Below are 17,038 nucleotides of genomic sequence, written 5' to 3'. Positions count from 1 at the left end.
GTTATTTTTAGAAAAATTTTAAAGTTAATTTAAATTAGTATTCTATACTTGAGGTTTAAACAATTTTGCAACCAATCATTGACAAAAATATTTTACAACAGGTAACCTAACAAATGCATTGAGGCAATTTTATGCAATAAATACTAAAATACCAAGTAGTAATGGATGTCAACTATTCTCAATACTACAACAATATTGTCTACTATCCATATATTCATAAATTAACAAAGATTAGCTAAAAACATTTTTAAATATTTGAACATTAAATTTAGCTTCTAGCTTTACAAAAAGCCTACTTCTACTTTTGTCACAATTTGTAAAAAAAAAATGTAAAAATCAGACAAAAAATAGAATCTTCTGAAGGTGGTTGCAAAACAGATTATGAAGGTTTAATAGTCAATTATAGTTTCATTAATAGCACCAATTTAACAATACCCACACAATCACAAAATGGCCATAAAAATTCGAGGAAAAAAAAAATATTATTTTTTTTTAAACCAATTATCTATTTCACAACTACTTTCTTATATAGCTCGTAAAAAAAAAACATGGCCGTTTAAAAGAAATAAATAAAGAAATGCGGGTAATTAATAAATATAAATGTTTTATACCATCAAGAAGGCGTTACAAAATAGAAATATGATGTGTGAACACATTTTATAACAGTTCTCTTACAGCTGTAAGTAATGATTCTGTAAATTTTAAGTTTTAAATTGCAGTAAAACGATTTAACCTATTTCCTGTGATGAAATAGTAAAAAAAAAAAAAAAATGTCATGTTAGAAAAATGCCCCGCCAAAAATTTTTCTGAAAACAATTTTTCACGAGCTTATAAAGGAAAAACTCATAAGTTATCACGTGAGATTAAACTGATTTTTTTTTAAAAGATTTTTTTTCTGCAACCATGTGGGGAAGTTCTCATTACTCAATTAAAATCAGCTGTGTAATGCCCAACTTCCCACACTAGTGGGGGGGAAATTCCCATTAGTGTCACTTTCCGCACAAGTGAGTGGAAAAACTTTATTGTGCTTCCTTGATATAAGAAGTTTTGTTATTAACATAAATATTTTCTGTAAAACTCTAATAAGCTTATTTAAATTTATTTTATTTAAATAATTTTTTTTTTTTTTTTTAAATCTTTTATTGCAATTTACCACTGCAACAGTTGTTGCAACAAGCAAATACGGTGAAAGGGAAAAGAAATAACGGGAAATCATGATTGGAGAAGGCACCCAGTGGTGCCACTCCAGTAACGTGCTTAAGATAAGAGAAGATCACGAGGCCATATTCTCTTCAATCTCCTTAGAGGATTACCTGGTAATGTGGAGGAAGATAGGTGATCTATGAGAGGGTTAGGATGAGCTGCTGTAGAGGAATGAAATTTGAAGAAACGAGTGTTAGCAAGATCTGTAATGAAAGGAATTTTGAGGTCATTATGGATAGTGAGGTTAGATACATAGAACGGAGCGTTAAGAAGTTTTCGAAGTATTTTTGACTGTAATGTCTGGAGGCGTAGTGAGTTGGAACGCTTAGTCGATCCCCATACTTCGATGCCGTATGACCAAATGGGTCGCAGTAACATTAGATATAAGAGTCTTTTGTTACGTAGGTTAAGTTTCGAACGTTTGTCAAGTAGTCTGGCGAGAAGTTTGTAGCGTTGGTTAGTTTCTTGTCTTTTCAGTCTAGTATGGGGATTCCATGTCAACCGTTTGTCTAGGTGCAGTCCAAGGTAACGTACTTTGCCCACAGTTGGTATAGGAGTTTGGTTCAAGATGACAGGAGGTAGGATTTTCCGTCTGAGAGTAAATACTATAAACTTAGACTTCGTAACGTTGGTTTTGATTCTCCATTTGAAAAGCCAGTCCTGTAAGTGGTTGATGTGTGTTTGTAGAGTTCGTGTAGCGATAAGAGGATCGGAATGTGGAGATAAGATAGCAGTATCGTCAGCAAAGGTGGAGAGGATAGTATTTGGATGTTGAGGTATGTCTGCTGTATACAAGGAGTAAAGAATAATTAAAAAACGAATATTAAAAAATAAAATAAAAATTGAAAGGAATATAGAAATAAAAATAATACTTTAATAAATAATTAGATATTTTTAATTATAACAGTTAAAAAGGTTATAGTGTTACCTTATAGAAATTTAAAATGGATTCTAGTGATGCCTGTTTAGAAAACACTCCTCCATCAATAAAAGAAACAGCAGAAAATGTAATAAGTAATGTAAATACGTAAGTTTTTTTTTTTTTTTTTTTTTTACCTTCATTTAGATTTTTACCACTGCACAGAAATAAATGCAACAAGCAAAACAGATAGCCGATAATAGAGTGTGCTGATAGGCTAGGCCAACAAGCACACATTGACATGTCTGACATGAACGACGGCCATCCAGCGATAGCAGTCGTAATATGCCATAATAGCAGGAGAATCACGACTGTCTCACTAGATAGCCGACGCTACATTCGCAGATGGTCGCGAGACCACCGACGCTTCAAACGTTGTGGAGGATTAGTTGGAAGAGTGGAGGTTGTGAGGGCTTGGACTAAAGGATTCATGTGAGAGGATAGTTGGGAAATGGAATTTTATGTAACGGGATTTGGCGAGGACAGAGACGAAGGGAATTTTAAGGTCATTGTGGATAGTATGGTTAGAGACGTAGAAAGGAGCATTGACAAGGGTACGAAGGATTTTGGATTGAAGGGATTGGATACGATGAAGGTTCGAGTGTTTGGCTGTCCCGTACAGTTCTATTCCATATGTCCATATAGGGGCTAGTAATAAGTAGTACAGCTGGCTTTTGTTACGTAGCGTCAGTTTTTAACGTTTGTCTAGTAATTTTTTTAATAGTTTATATCTGTTATTTAACTCAGTTCGTTTTAGTCGAGTATGAGGATTTCAGGTTAGTCGCTTGTCGAGGTGAAGTCCAAGGTCTACTTTTTGTAGACTGTAAAAATGAAATTTTTAATTTTATTAGTTAATACCTAAATGGTTGCAGAAAAAATATAATATTTAACTCTAGTGTAAAGTATTTTCCTCACACTCGGCAATTTGCACTTGCACTCGCCTAGCTTCGCTCGCTCGTGCGTGCAAACCCTGCCTCGCGTGAGGAAAAGTACTACTTTCCACACTTGTTAAATAAATAACTATTGTTCACATAGTTTTCAAGGAAAAACTGGTTTGTTTGCAGGTTTTCATCTTAAGATAGCTAAAAGTTATAAGCTAACCTTTAAAATAATTTAAAAAAGATTAAAAAAGTCAAAGTTAAATATTATTATTAAATATTACATTTAATAATAATTAAAATAGAGGTAATTTCGAATACGTGCTAATTAAACTGATGAATCATATCTGTTATTAATTATGACCTATTAATAATAGAAGTATTTAATTGACTTTTTTTTTATTTGTATGAAATAATATTATATCAGCTGTTAGAGTAATACCAACTTAGATGTATTAAATAAAAATTATCGTATTGAATAAAATGTTCTCCTGAACAATTCTATTGTATGAAATAATGTTTTATCAGCTATTAGAGTAATACCAACTTAGATGTATTAAATAAAAATTATCGTATTGAGTAAAAATGTTCTCCTGAACAATTCTATTATAATGTATTGTATGAATCATCACGTAATATTTAGGAATTATTATATCATGATAATAGATTGAGTATACTTATTGTTTTGTTTCAAATAATGTTTTTTTATTACTTTAGATTATTTTCTAAAAGTAATTAAGAACCATAGAAATAAGTGTTTTCTTCGCTTTTTCGTTCTAAGCTAATGGTAATTTATTTTGATTGGTGAATTTCTTTTTTTTGGGATCACCAATAGTTTATGGCCAATTATCTTGTTAATAGTTTCAATAGTAAACTCTATTCACGGTTTAACAAGTGAGTCAATAGTTAATCGGTAATTTAATAACGTTGAAGAATTATTATTTTTTTTAAACAGGCATGAATGATTTTTTGATTGTATTGATCCCACGTTTTGTTGGATGTAAAACTTGAAAAGTACCATAATTACTAAACATTTCGGCAAAGTTGTGTGCTTTGATCCATTACTTTGGGGCGGAAAGTTCTACGTGACTCGAGTGTATGACTCAGGTGGAGGTAATATTCTGTTGTGGTTACATTTTAGGTGTAAGTTATGCTGTTTCCGACCACCTATTTTTTTTTTTTTTTAATAATAACAAAATATGGGCTTTGAAAACTCACGACCATTTCCTCTTAACGCTGTTTATACGACGTCAGAGCTCCCCATAGAACAGCTATTATATATACACGAGGTGTGGCTATTAAATAACGAGACTATTGATGTAAAACATTTTATTTTAAATTTATACATATTTAGTTATTATCACCTTCAATATACACCCCTCCCCTATCCCTACATCGCTCCATGCGAATTTACCATTGTTCCCAAACAATGCTGGAAGTCTTTTTCTGTGAGCTCCTTCACAGCTTCAACTGGACTGAAATCGTGTTCCTTTTAATCCAGATTTGACTTTGGCGAACAGATCTAAAGTGACATGGGGCCACCAGGTCAGGCGAATAAGGCGGATGGCCTAAAACTGGAATGTTGTACTTGGCTAGAAACGTCGTCTTGGACAGAAAATGCAGTGTTGAGCCGGCGCGTTGTCTTGATGTAGAACCCCGTGATGACTTGTTCTTCCACAAATCGGGTCGTTTTTTTTCCTTACTCTTTCACCAGAGTTGAGCAAGCACCTCACGGTAGTAATGTTGATTAATTATAATCGATATTTTCATCTGTTTTGGACGTGAAAGGGCGACCCGGGTGGTCATCATCTCCGACGTCTTCTCGGCTTGAACCACTCAAAAACTTCGTGCGCAAGTGATTAATAATTCATCGCCATGAACTTCTTTTAATAAAAGATAAGTTTCAGTAGCGGTTTTACCAAGTTTTGAAGTGAAATTTCAGGACAATTCGTTGTTCTACTACATGTGTAGTATCATGTTTTCGGCAAAACGAAACTAACACCTCTTACCCAAACGACGGATCCGGTCAGACGAGATTTCTCTACAAAATACGTGAGGCGCAGCAATCGAAAGAAAAGGCTTTAGGCTGCACAGTTGTAATAATCGATATTTTCATCCGTTTTGGACGAGGAAGGGCGAACTGGGCGGTCATCATCTCCGGAAGTCTTCTCGGCCATCTTTGGAAACGCTTGAACCACTCAAAAACTTCGTGCGCACGTGATTCAACATTCATCGCCATAAACTTCTTTTAATAAAAGATCAAGTTTCAGTAGCGGTTTTACCCAAGTTTTGATGTGAAATTTCACCGACAATTCGTTGCTCTACTACATGTGTAGTATCATCAAACGACGGTTCCGGTCAGACGAGATTTCTCTGACAAACACGTGAGACGCTGCAATCGAAAGAGAAGGCTTTACGCTGTGCACAGCTGTGCAGATCGTTAGGATTTGGCGCATGCATAGTTCTTCTGTAGTAGCATCAGTCTCGTTATTTAATAGCCACACCTCGTAAAGATTAAGGACGTGTAAAACAAAGGAGAACTTCCGGTGAAAATTCTGAATCTAAAATCTACACAATCGCAGTAAACAGGAAGTGACTAGAAATAAAAGAACATCTTCACCCAAAATACGCCATTGACATCATTAATAATAATGTTACGTACTCGTATAGGACGACCTTGTGTAAACTAGACGTACAAACTCATTTACTATGTAGCAATATTTATTGTGCGTAAATAAGTAAAGAAGGAATAATGAATAATAAGAAAAGAAGAAGATAATTGATGGAAAATAAACAAACAGTAAAAGACTTTTTAAAGGAAACATTATAATAATGGGATGCGTGATTTCAAAATGTCTTGAAAAACAAAATAATAAAGAATTTCATGCTTTCCGAATTCTATTAACAAAACTTGTCGGCCAATTTATCACCGTATTTAAAATGAAATTTTTTGTTATTGGTATTATTATTATTGGTATTATTAATATTTATTTCAATTTATTTATTTATATCAATTTTCTATTCGGCACGTTTCGCTCATCTCCGTTGAGTACTATCATCCATCAACAGAGGTAGATTTCGACGTCATTTATGTTTTCGTCAGACAATTGCCGTCGAAATCTCTACACGAAACTAATGAATCAACCACTCAGGGATACGATAAACATGCCTGCTGTGACGGATAATGCCAACGAAATAAATAATAACACTAAGAGGTTTTCCGTTCATAAACGTGAAGATAAATATCTCTACCATGTAGAATATCACGTGTTACGTAGAATCCATGAAAATGCCACGAAATTTGTTAATATGTGACTAGAAACTTTTTCTGGGTTACTCGGGAGGACATTCCCGAATAGAAGGTAATGTAGGAAAGGAAAGCTTAGGATTGTCGACTCTGTTCCCTAATCCCGAACCAGCGTACGAATACAAGGAAAAAACGAAGGCTGGGAAGTCAAGAAAAGGAGAATATTAATGTAGTTGAAGAAGCAGTGGAGGTCACAAAATGAGAAGGGTTATAAAAAGGAGTTCAGAAGTTAATTCTTGTTTCTGAGTAAGGGCTCTATAACTGAGAGTGTGTGCCAGTCTAAGCACGCTTGTGTGGTTGGTCTTCTTATAAAAGTTCAGTCTTGAATAGTGAAGTGTGATGAAGAGATTGGAATGACGTTTGCCCTAAATTGAGATCAATGTGCTCATTTGATGAGCACGAGTTCAGTGGTTGCTTACTCGCTTTAAGGGATGCTTTTACAGTTAGGGATATTGTATGATCTTTGTAGGCATTACGGTAAGATATTTCTAGAGGATCTTTAATATTTTTTGACAGATAATCGCTCGCTACACCTATAGACAACTCGCTAAAAAAAATTTTCCCACATTCAGAGCAGTTTAAAACATGTCATTCAATTAAAAACCACGATTTCGGAAATTAGATTTGAATAAGCGTACTTCCTTTTAACAATCATTGGAGGAAGTAACGGATCTTTGTACTATTAAAATACCAAAATCAATACTAAATGTTTGCATTTTGAACATAATTCTCAATTCACCCACCTGTTGCGTATTAAAACTAATAAACCTTGCCTGATATTATTTTTCGTTTACTTCATTTCCTGTTACACCTTAAACAAAGAGTTCACCTACTTTAATAATAATAAGCATAATTTCAACATCGCATACAAAAATAATTAACTTAAAAAATCAATTAAAGTAATATATCTATAATCGATTCATTTTTATAGTGTCGATTCCTTTTCAAATTTAGATATACTTAACAAATTATAGCAAGTATATAGTGAGAGAAAGCTATAGGGCCACTGTAGCCGAGCGGTTTTAGAGACTAGACCCGCAAAACTAAGATGTATTGTTGGTTTAGTGGGTTCGATTCCCCCGGTCTAGCCCTCGGATTTTATTTAATGGTTAATAAAAGAAATTTATAGTAAAGTATGTTAGGCAGTTGGAGGCTAGACCCACAAAGCTAAGATGTATTGCGGTACTAGTCTATATTCCTAATGGTTAATATGAGAAATTTATAGTAAAGTACGTTAGGCGGTTATAGGCTAGACCCGCAAAGCTAAGATGTATTGTGGTACTAGTGTATATTCTCCTATGGTTAATATGCGAAATTTATAGTAAAGTATGTCAGCGGTTATAGGCTAATACCCGCAAAACTAAGATGTATTGTTGGTTTAGTGGGTTCGATACTCGGTCTAGGTCTTGGGTTTTATTGAATGATGGATAAACAAAGGAACTTTATAGTTACGAATGTTTGCTAGTCCACCACATCAAATTTGGTAGTTGGACGTAAAACCCGCCTGAAAAACTAGTCATTGCTTTACTTAGTAAGACAAAGTAAGAATAAGTTTTAAACACTCATAAGACTTTAAATCATTGAAATTCCCACGGTTCTAACCCATACATTTGCTTAGAATTCAATAGTTGTGAAACTTATTGTACCACTAACTAACTTTGTACAATATATAACTAACAAATTAAGACATTAAACGAAGGAAGTCCCCCTAAAGTCCCAGAACTACCCTTTCTCTATAGAAAACTGGTTAAAATAAAACTTATCTATATTATGTACATTAGAGAAAAAATTAGCTATTTTCGAGAAGAAAAATAAGTGAAAAATCCGAGATAAAATTATATTTCCGGTTTAGGTGTTTCTGTTGACACTTTTTCCTCACGCAATATTGATTTTAGAGGAGCTCTGAGCGAACAGTGACGTCATAAAAACCCTTTATATTTTAGAGAGCCTGTACAATATTGACGTCAATTACTTTGCCCAGGAAAAATACTAAATTTGAAGAAAATTCAATTACGTAAATGAAAGCCATTGTGACCAACAGAAATTATTTTATATCATTTTTCAAATATTTTCTATTAATTTATAAATATTTCCAATAAAATTAAAAAAAAAAAAAAAAAATAGTATAAAATATGAATCTAGTTGCGTGTATGAAATTTACTATTTACAATTTACGCAATTTATAATGATGGAAAGTACTTTTATAACACGCATAGTAGACACCTGTTGTGTGGATTGTATGTCCGTTTGTCTGTCAGTATTTATTATAATGTGTAATAAAGTAAAAATAATTCTGCGCTATTAGTTGACAATCAACAGTAAAAATAACCTTTATTTTTCTCGTTTGCGCACAAAACAAGGACACATTTAATCTTTTGCCGTCTCTGTTCCATTTTGAAATGCTTTATTGGAATTGTTTTCATAGTTAAGTAACTCAAATTTTATCAAGTTCTATGAAGTATCCATTCTATGGTGGATAGACTAGATCTTTATGAAAGCATAATGAAAGCTCTCCTTTTAAAAACTTTGCTCTAAGATTTAAATTTCAGCATAAATTATGGTTTTAAATTGTTATATTGTTGGAAAGAATAAAATAGGACTTAAAATTCCTAAGTATGAAGAAAATTTGTTAAGTTAGACCCTTGAGTAAGGGAAAAAATAATTTTCTTGAAACTTAGATAAGTTCAATATTATATTCGTTCGCTATAAAGGAAACATTAAAATAAAAATCGTATGATCCACGGCTGCATCAATTAATTCTATTATCAATAACACTGATATCGATTAATCGATTTATTTTAGTCAGGGTGAGAGGTTATGATGCTAGCCTCTCTCTTTCTAAAACTTGTGCCTCCAAACAAATGCAAGCTCGTTAATTTGTTGCCTAACTTTTGGTCCATTGAGTACACCAAAATCAAAGTGCCTAATCCAATCAATATAGTTTTAAATACCCCAAAAAAATATGAACCGCAAAATGCTAATGGACAATTTAACCCCAAAACTGTACATTATATACTTACATATTATAACTAAATATAAAAAGGTCAAAAAAAAAAATTGAACCTCAACATTTTGAACCTTGAACTTTTTGAACTTTATACTTCTTTATGGAATAAAAAAATAAAAAAATAAAAAAACTTATGCTTTCCTTAGATTTAAGATAAATCATTATGTATTAAAATAAATGTTCAGAAAATAAGGTCAGACGGTAATCATATGTCAGATGGTTTTGTAATACAACAGCTGTATTCACTGAATATTATGGAATTAGTAGCTTTAATCGTGCTGATATTCTACATCGAACGAACCCGCCGGAAGTTCCTGGAGCAACTTCCTCTCAATTTAGGGCAGCGGACATCTCTTCATGACGCAACACCATGCCGGGGATATGAAGGGATGATCTTCAGCATCTTTAGAGCCGCATTTAAATTAGAGAAAGTAAAAAAGCGACAGTAATCCTTGAGATTTCTTTCAAGATTTAAGGACAACTTAATTGTTTAATATTAATTATCCTGAAGGAAGATTTTTAGACAATCAGATATCATGTGTTGTTCTCTCTCTCATACAGACACACATGCACAAACTAATTATCAAAATAAGCTAATCTCTTTCTCACCAAAAAAAACTTAAGTGGGAAAACAATAGATTAAATCTTGGGTAAATAAAAAAAAAAGTTTTAAACGATTAGGTGGGAATCGAACCAATAACGTTTTATGCAATACCAACTAATTAATTCCTTTAATCTTGACCGTAAAGTGATTTACGTACTTTTTAAAAACCTTCACCATCAAGAAATCATTAAATAAAGAGTTGAAATTTACTAGTATAAAAAAAGTTCAACTTTTATAACCTATAAAGGTACAGAAAAACAAATACCAAACTTGTATAAACTTGCTTTAGGTAGGCAAAACCTTTAAGACAACAAGCTTGTGCGGGTTTAGCATACACTCTCTGTAACCTATATGTTCACTAGAAATGTAAACAAAATAAATGGGCACTTTGGGTAATCTAATTTATAACAGATAAATGAACAGAAATTATTACATTTATGCAGTTTTTTCCATTTTCTTTTATCGTTCGAGAAAAAAAAGGAAGTAATGCGTACGCATGCGCTAATTTACAATTTTGTGAATTTCACCGGTAATTTGAGATCCTCTACAAAAAAGAGAGAAAAAAAAGAAGTTTTTAAAAAACTGCTGTGTGCCAAACAATTCCAACTTAGTTCCTGTCTAAAGTGCGAAACATTTTTTGACACCGGAAGTGGCACCTTATCATTAGGGTTTTTTTTTTAGTTTATGGGATTTTTTTTATTTTATTTTTTGGAATGAGAAAGGTGGTACTACTGTTTATTGTACTATCAATCTGTATAATATTAATTATCTCCTTAACAAAAACTTACAGTTTTAAAAGTTAAGTATAAGGGTTGATTAAACGCCAAAAGGTACACAAATCAGCAGTTCCCAACATTTCATTAATACTTCATTGATATAATTTAAGTAATTTTACTGCATTAACTTTTCCTTCACATTTTTTAGAATTTATTAGATGTCACAGACCCTTATGCTGGCCATATTTATCTACAAAATATTTGTTCAAGTAGCACTGTAGATTGACTTTAATATCTATTAATCTATAATAATCAAACTATTAATTACAGGTTAAAAAATTCAAAAACTTTTTGAAAAAATGCTTACATCAACATACATCAATGATTTTGTTTATTTTATTTATTTATTTTATTTTATTTATTTTTTTAAATCGTCTGTTTAAGTTCATTCTTCGATTAAAGTAATTGTTATTTTATGTAGTAGCCAAACGTTTATAATTAAAGGTAATAATTATCTGGCTTCATCGCAAATAATATAGTTTTCTTCAATTACATTTTCAATCTAGGTGTTCTTCCCACAATGTTGTATACATGTAATATAAAATAAATGAGATATGCATACGTTTAGGACATCTAATTGTTCCAGTATTTTACTATAAGTAAAATTAGGGGGTCTAAATTAAATTACAATTGAGAAATGAATCATTATTGTTGAATAATCTACTTGTTATTAACTGTGTGTTATTTGTGCTCACGAATATTTCGGTAAAACGAATTCAACACTGAAATATTCTTTTAAATCCGTGATTCAAATTTAAACAGTAGCCGACTCTAACTTTGTCTTTTTCTACTTTTGCATATATCGTATATATGTGACATCTCAGAATAAAGGGCAAATTAAAGCTAAATCCGAAGAATAATTCGGAATAGAGTTAAAATAAAGTACCTATTTAAAAACGGATATAATATACATTTTATCATAATTATAACAAAATAATATTATGAATGAACTGGCCAGCATAAGGGTCTGTGACATCTAATAAATTCTAAAAAATGTGAAGGAAAAGTTAATGCAGCAAAATTACTTAAATTATATGAACTAAGCATGAATGAAATGTTGGGTACTAGCTGATTTGTGTACCTTTTGGCGTTTAATCAACCCTTATACTTAACTTTTAAAACTGTAAGTTTTTGTTAAGGAGATTTTTGTACCTTTTGGATAGATTTTCATTTTTGTCTATTTTGCGAAGTTACATATCTGCTTTACAGATTTGTTTAAAATTTGGAATAAGCAATTCTATCATTATAACCTGAAAAGGTGTTAAGTCGGAACCGTAACTACCACTGGAGAGATCTTTATAAAGAATGATTATAGTTGCCATCCTCAATAACAATTTTTTTGAGAAAGCGTTTTGAATAAAATAGGAAGGTATTTGTACGTAACTAGCAAAATTAAACTGCGATTTCAGTACTTCCTTTTAAGAGGAGTAAGAAAAACAAACTGCGAATACAGTACTTCTCCCAAAAAGGCAAAGAGGCAAAGATTTTGAATCGAACGACAATTCATTGATGTAAATCGGTTCACCCATTGATAATTTTAACAGTTGCAAGACTTCCTCTTAGTAGGTGTAAGAGCATGATGGCACTTCACTGCCACGTAGAGGACCTTTAATCACTTCTTCGTGCTAAATTTTATCAAAATCGGACTAAGCGTTATGGAAATATTGGTAATAATAGTTTTAGAAAGGGCTTTACTTGGGTGGGGCAAACTCCACTCCTTATGAGGCGTAGCGTCGAGACTTTTAAAATGCAAATCTGTACAAAATTTCAATTCGAATGACACTTTATTCATGAAAATCAGTTCACGTGTCGATAATTTGAAACGATTGCTATACTTCCCCTTAACAAGTGTAAGATTAGATCGTCGCTTTAATGTTATGTAGGGGAGCCCTAACCCTATCATCCTACTAAATTTTATCAAAATCGGGCCAAGATTTACAGAGTAATTAGTAATAATAATTTTGGAGGGGGCCTTACATAAAGGGGGCTAGCTCCTCTCCCATTCGATGTACAGAGTCGAGACCCCCAAAAGGCACATCTACATAAAATTCCGAATCGAATGACACCTCATTCATGAAAATCGGTTCACGCGTTTAGGCGCTACGCAGTTTACAAAAAAGGTAACAACAACAACAACAACAACAACAAGAACAAGAACAACAACAATTTTTGAAAATGGCGTTTTTGCACATTTTCGGCAACTTTTTTCTCAAAATCTATCAGATCTAGGTTGTTGCAAAAAAATTACAGTTATAAAGGAGGATTTGCCCTACATTATAAAGAAAATTTGGGAATTTTATCTTTTATAGAAAAAGAGAAATAAATTGTCAAAGTTGGGTGTTTTTCAACGTTACGCTTTTTCCTGCAGTTTTTGATGATCAACCCTTATACAACTGTCCTACCGGACAGTTTTAATAACCAAATTTGGGACTAAATTTTCCCTTTAAAAAAAAATCTGGTGAATCAGAACTTTGAGAATAACAGTACGAACCAGATTTTTCGTTCAATCATCAAATCATTTTCCTTTTTTATTTGGGTGATCATCCAAACCAAGGATGATTCCTTAATTCTATCCTTCCCTCTATCCAACAGCTGTGCGCATGTTCAATTTGACCTTTTTTATCATATTTATTGAGGTTTAGATCGTCTTCATGCTAATTTCCTATCTAATTATCCCTACCCAAGTATATTTTACAGGAAATTGATCATGAGTCAAAAAAATTTCTTTTTTTTTGATCCCATAAAACTAACTTTTTGAGGTGAAGGTACTTTGAGTGTGTCTAGACAGTCTTGGGGCTTACTAAATCTTGTTTTTTTTCTTCTTAGATTTCAAGAAGATTAAACCGTTAATCATGAAACTCTACGTCATCATATAAACCTTGAGGTTATATTTTATTTTCACCTTATAATTGGTTACATACATTTTATTTAATTTAAAATTGCAGTTCGCATGCATTAACGTAAGACAAATAGTAAAGCTTACCTTCTCTGGACCGGAAGTCCAGTTTCCGGTTAGAGCATCATCCTTACACGAACCCTGAAAAGAAATCAAAACTTGTGATTGTTTCATTAATTTATTTGAAATGTACGTCGACTAAAGTGGAGGAGGGTCAGAAGTAAGCGTTGTACAGGATGCCAACGCGGAGATTTCGGAGTACCAAACCCAGGCTCTTGGATTTCCTCTTCCCCTAGGGTGCTTCTTCGTTAGCCGGAAGTGTGCCCGTTTATGTGAGTCTATGACAGGAGAACTCTGTCCAGAGACACCTGCAATGCACTGGAAAAAAGCTCCTTGTGCTAATAACCACAGATAATTTCGTGCCTTAAAATAGTAGGGTGACAATAGAAACCTAGTGGTAATCCTCCGGAAGTAGTACACGACTTTTTTTAATACTACGATTTAAATTTAGCATTGTTGTCATATTTCTGTGAAAATGCATTTATAATTTAATCTTTCCTGCCTAATGTAACCCTAATGTACGAGGGTCGTTTGAAAAGTCCGTGCAAAAATAAAAAACTACTTAATTTTTTGGGGTAAACCTTTTTTATTTTTCAACATAGTCTCCTTTTAGGCTTATACACTTCGTCCAACGCTGCTCTAGTTTGTTGATCCCTTCCGAATAATAGGATTTGTCCCAGTCTGAAAAATAGCCATTCGTTTCTGCAATCACCTCCTCGTTTGAATAAAATCTTTTTCCCGCCAGCCATTTCTTCATATTGGGGAACAAATAGTAGTCCGAGGGAGCCAAGTCTGGAGAATAGGGGGGATGTGAAACGAGTTGGAACCCTATTTCCATTAATTTTGCGACCACAACTGCTGAGGTGTGAGCTGGTGCGTTGTCGTGATGGAAAAGGACTTTTTTGTGGGCCAATCGTGGGCGTTTTTCTTGCAGCTCGGTTTTCAAACGGTCCAATAACGATGAATAATATGCACCTGTAATAGTTTTACCCTTTTCCAGATAGTCGATGAGGATTATTCCTTGCGAATTCCAAAAAACAGTCGCCATAATCTTTCCGGCCGAAGGAACGGTCTTCGCCTTTTTTGGCGCAGATTCCCCCTTGGTAACCCATTGTTTAGATTGTTCTTTGGTCTCAGAAGTGTAGTGATGTATCCATGTTTCATCCACAGTGACGAAACGACGCTTAAAGTCCTGCGGATTCTTCTGGAACAGCTGCAAACCGTCCTTACACGATTTCGTTTTTGGTCAAGCGTGAGCAATCACAGCACCCATCTTGCGGATAGCTTTGTCATGTCCAAATGTTGATGCAAAATATTATGTACCCGTTCATTCGAGATGCCCACAGCACTAGCAATCTCACGCACCTTCACTCTTCTGTCATCCATCACCATATCATGGATTTTATCAATGATTTCTGGAGTAGTAACCTCAACAGGGCCTCCAGAACGTTCAGCGTCACTTGTGCCCATATGGCCACTCAGAAAATTTTGAAACCACTTATAAGCTGTTCTAATCGAAGGTGCAGAGTCACCATAATGTTTATCAAGCTTCTCTTTAGTCTCCCGAGGCGTTTTGCCTTTCATAAAGTAGTGTTTAATCAACACACGAAATTCTTTTTCGTCCATTTTTTGAAAATCACTCGACTTCCTCGATTCAAACGAATGCCAAACACAAAGAAACAGACCGATCTGGCTGAAACTTGGTGTGTGTTCTTCCAAGAGATGCTACTAACTAAACATAACCTCGATACGCGCCAGTAGTGCTATCTTTCTGACTTTGCACGGACTTTTCAAACGACCCTCGTATTTCCAGAAAGCTGCATATCAAATATATCAATATATAGGTTTCGTGACCGTAAATTTTTAAACTTAGGATTCAAGATTGGCGAGGAATCGGTCCAAATGAAAAACAAACTCGTCTTCTTGCCAACGTTTCAACAAATATATTGTCTTCTTCAGGGCGTGGCTATGCCGGGTTGGTTGAGTTACAGAAACTGTTGTTTTATTTGACCGATTCCTCGCCAAATCTTGAATCCTAAGTATAAAATATATTCTTTAGGGATTTTTCTTTTTCTATGAACTTACGCTGTCCTCAAAGGGGCCCACAAAATTGACCAACTATGCAAAAAAGAAAAAAACATTAGTTTAGAGGAATTACCAAAACAGATACTTCCAGTGGAAAAGTCGATATCGATAATTTGTCTCGATATCCAGAGTAAAGAAAAATTATTAGAGCCACTTTTTTCCCCGGAAAACCAGATTCAAAAATTATAATACTATTTTTTGAGGCTCAAGTATCAAAATTTGACCTTTCCGTTTTAGTGATCAAAGAAACAGTACAGGAAGCTGAACCGTAAAGGAAGTGAGGTTGAACAAACGAAGAGACTCAATCACGATCAGCTGACAATCACACATAACCTAAATAATATATTTTTTTATATGTATATTTTATGCATTAAGTTCACAATTCAATTAAAACTATGATTAATCGATATTATGAATGTAATTTAAATATATAAATAAATAAATGCAATAATAGACACCTAATTGCATAAAAGTGATTGTAAAAGTAGTTGTTATAATTTTTTGCTTAACAAATTATGCAATTATATAGACAGAATTAGGGGCACTTTGTTTTTTAAGAGTTTAAATTATTTTATAATGTTGTACAATGAATAAGCTACAAGGGGGTTAATAGTAACCTAGATAATTGTTAGAATTCTGTAATATACTTGAGAGAATGATGGATTGTGATTGGCTGGAATTTCATACGAACACAGTTTAACATACGAAAGTAATATAGAACCATAATGGAGAGTTGAAGCACTACTATTAACCACAATCCAACCTTGGGTCCCTACCCGCATGTAAGAAGTATTCTAGACTAAAACTTAAGTTCTCTTGGTTATAAATAATATAAGCACAAAAGGCTAAAGTATTTCTTGCTTTAATTAAATAAGGTTTTTCTTATGTTTTTTATGCCATAGTATTTATGTTTGGAGCATTTAACAAAGTAAATATTAAGGTTGCGGAAAGAATAATACGCACTGCCGCCTAATACATCCCTTTGTATATCTATTTGCACAACTATTTTTAAATTTTAAATAAACTTTTTCAAATTCAAATTCAGTTATCGAGATATAGAAGGTTAAATTTAGAAGTTTTGCAAATGGGTAAAAATTTCAAACCTCTATATCACTCTTCGCATTGTTCCAATTTTAATCATTTCATTACAAAATTGTAGAGAAAAGTCTATAGCTGTCATAAATAGCACTGTTTTAGTATTAATAGTTAATAAGATATCGAACGTTAAATTTTCGTAATTTTTAAATAAGTTCAAATTTCAAACTTTTATATCTGTTTAAATAGTTATAAGAATACAATGATT

At 33.2% G+C, this 17,038-nt stretch overlaps 1 long non-coding RNA gene across 2 annotated transcripts in view; it reads right to left on the bottom strand.

Moving 5' to 3' along the window:
- Positions 1 to 17,038, bottom strand: part of LOC141454906 (uncharacterized) — a 92,182-nt gene that overhangs the window by 32,750 nt on the left and 42,394 nt on the right. Inside the window, exon 4 of one of the 2 annotated variants that reach the window (XR_012459029.1) lies at positions 13,678 to 13,731. The exons of the other annotated variant lie outside the window; for it this stretch is intronic. This is a non-coding gene — a long non-coding RNA (uncharacterized lncRNA). The remainder of the gene's footprint in view (positions 1 to 13,677; positions 13,732 to 17,038) is intronic. 2 annotated transcript variants of the gene reach the window in all.

The sequence above is a fragment of the Rhodnius prolixus genome, unplaced genomic scaffold, assembly GCF_049639745.1.
Source record: "Rhodnius prolixus isolate KJV_2025 unplaced genomic scaffold, Rpr scaffold_15, whole genome shotgun sequence".
Lineage (NCBI taxonomy): Eukaryota > Metazoa > Arthropoda > Insecta > Hemiptera > Reduviidae > Rhodnius > Rhodnius prolixus.
This window is presented reverse-complemented; position numbering and strand designations above follow the sequence as displayed.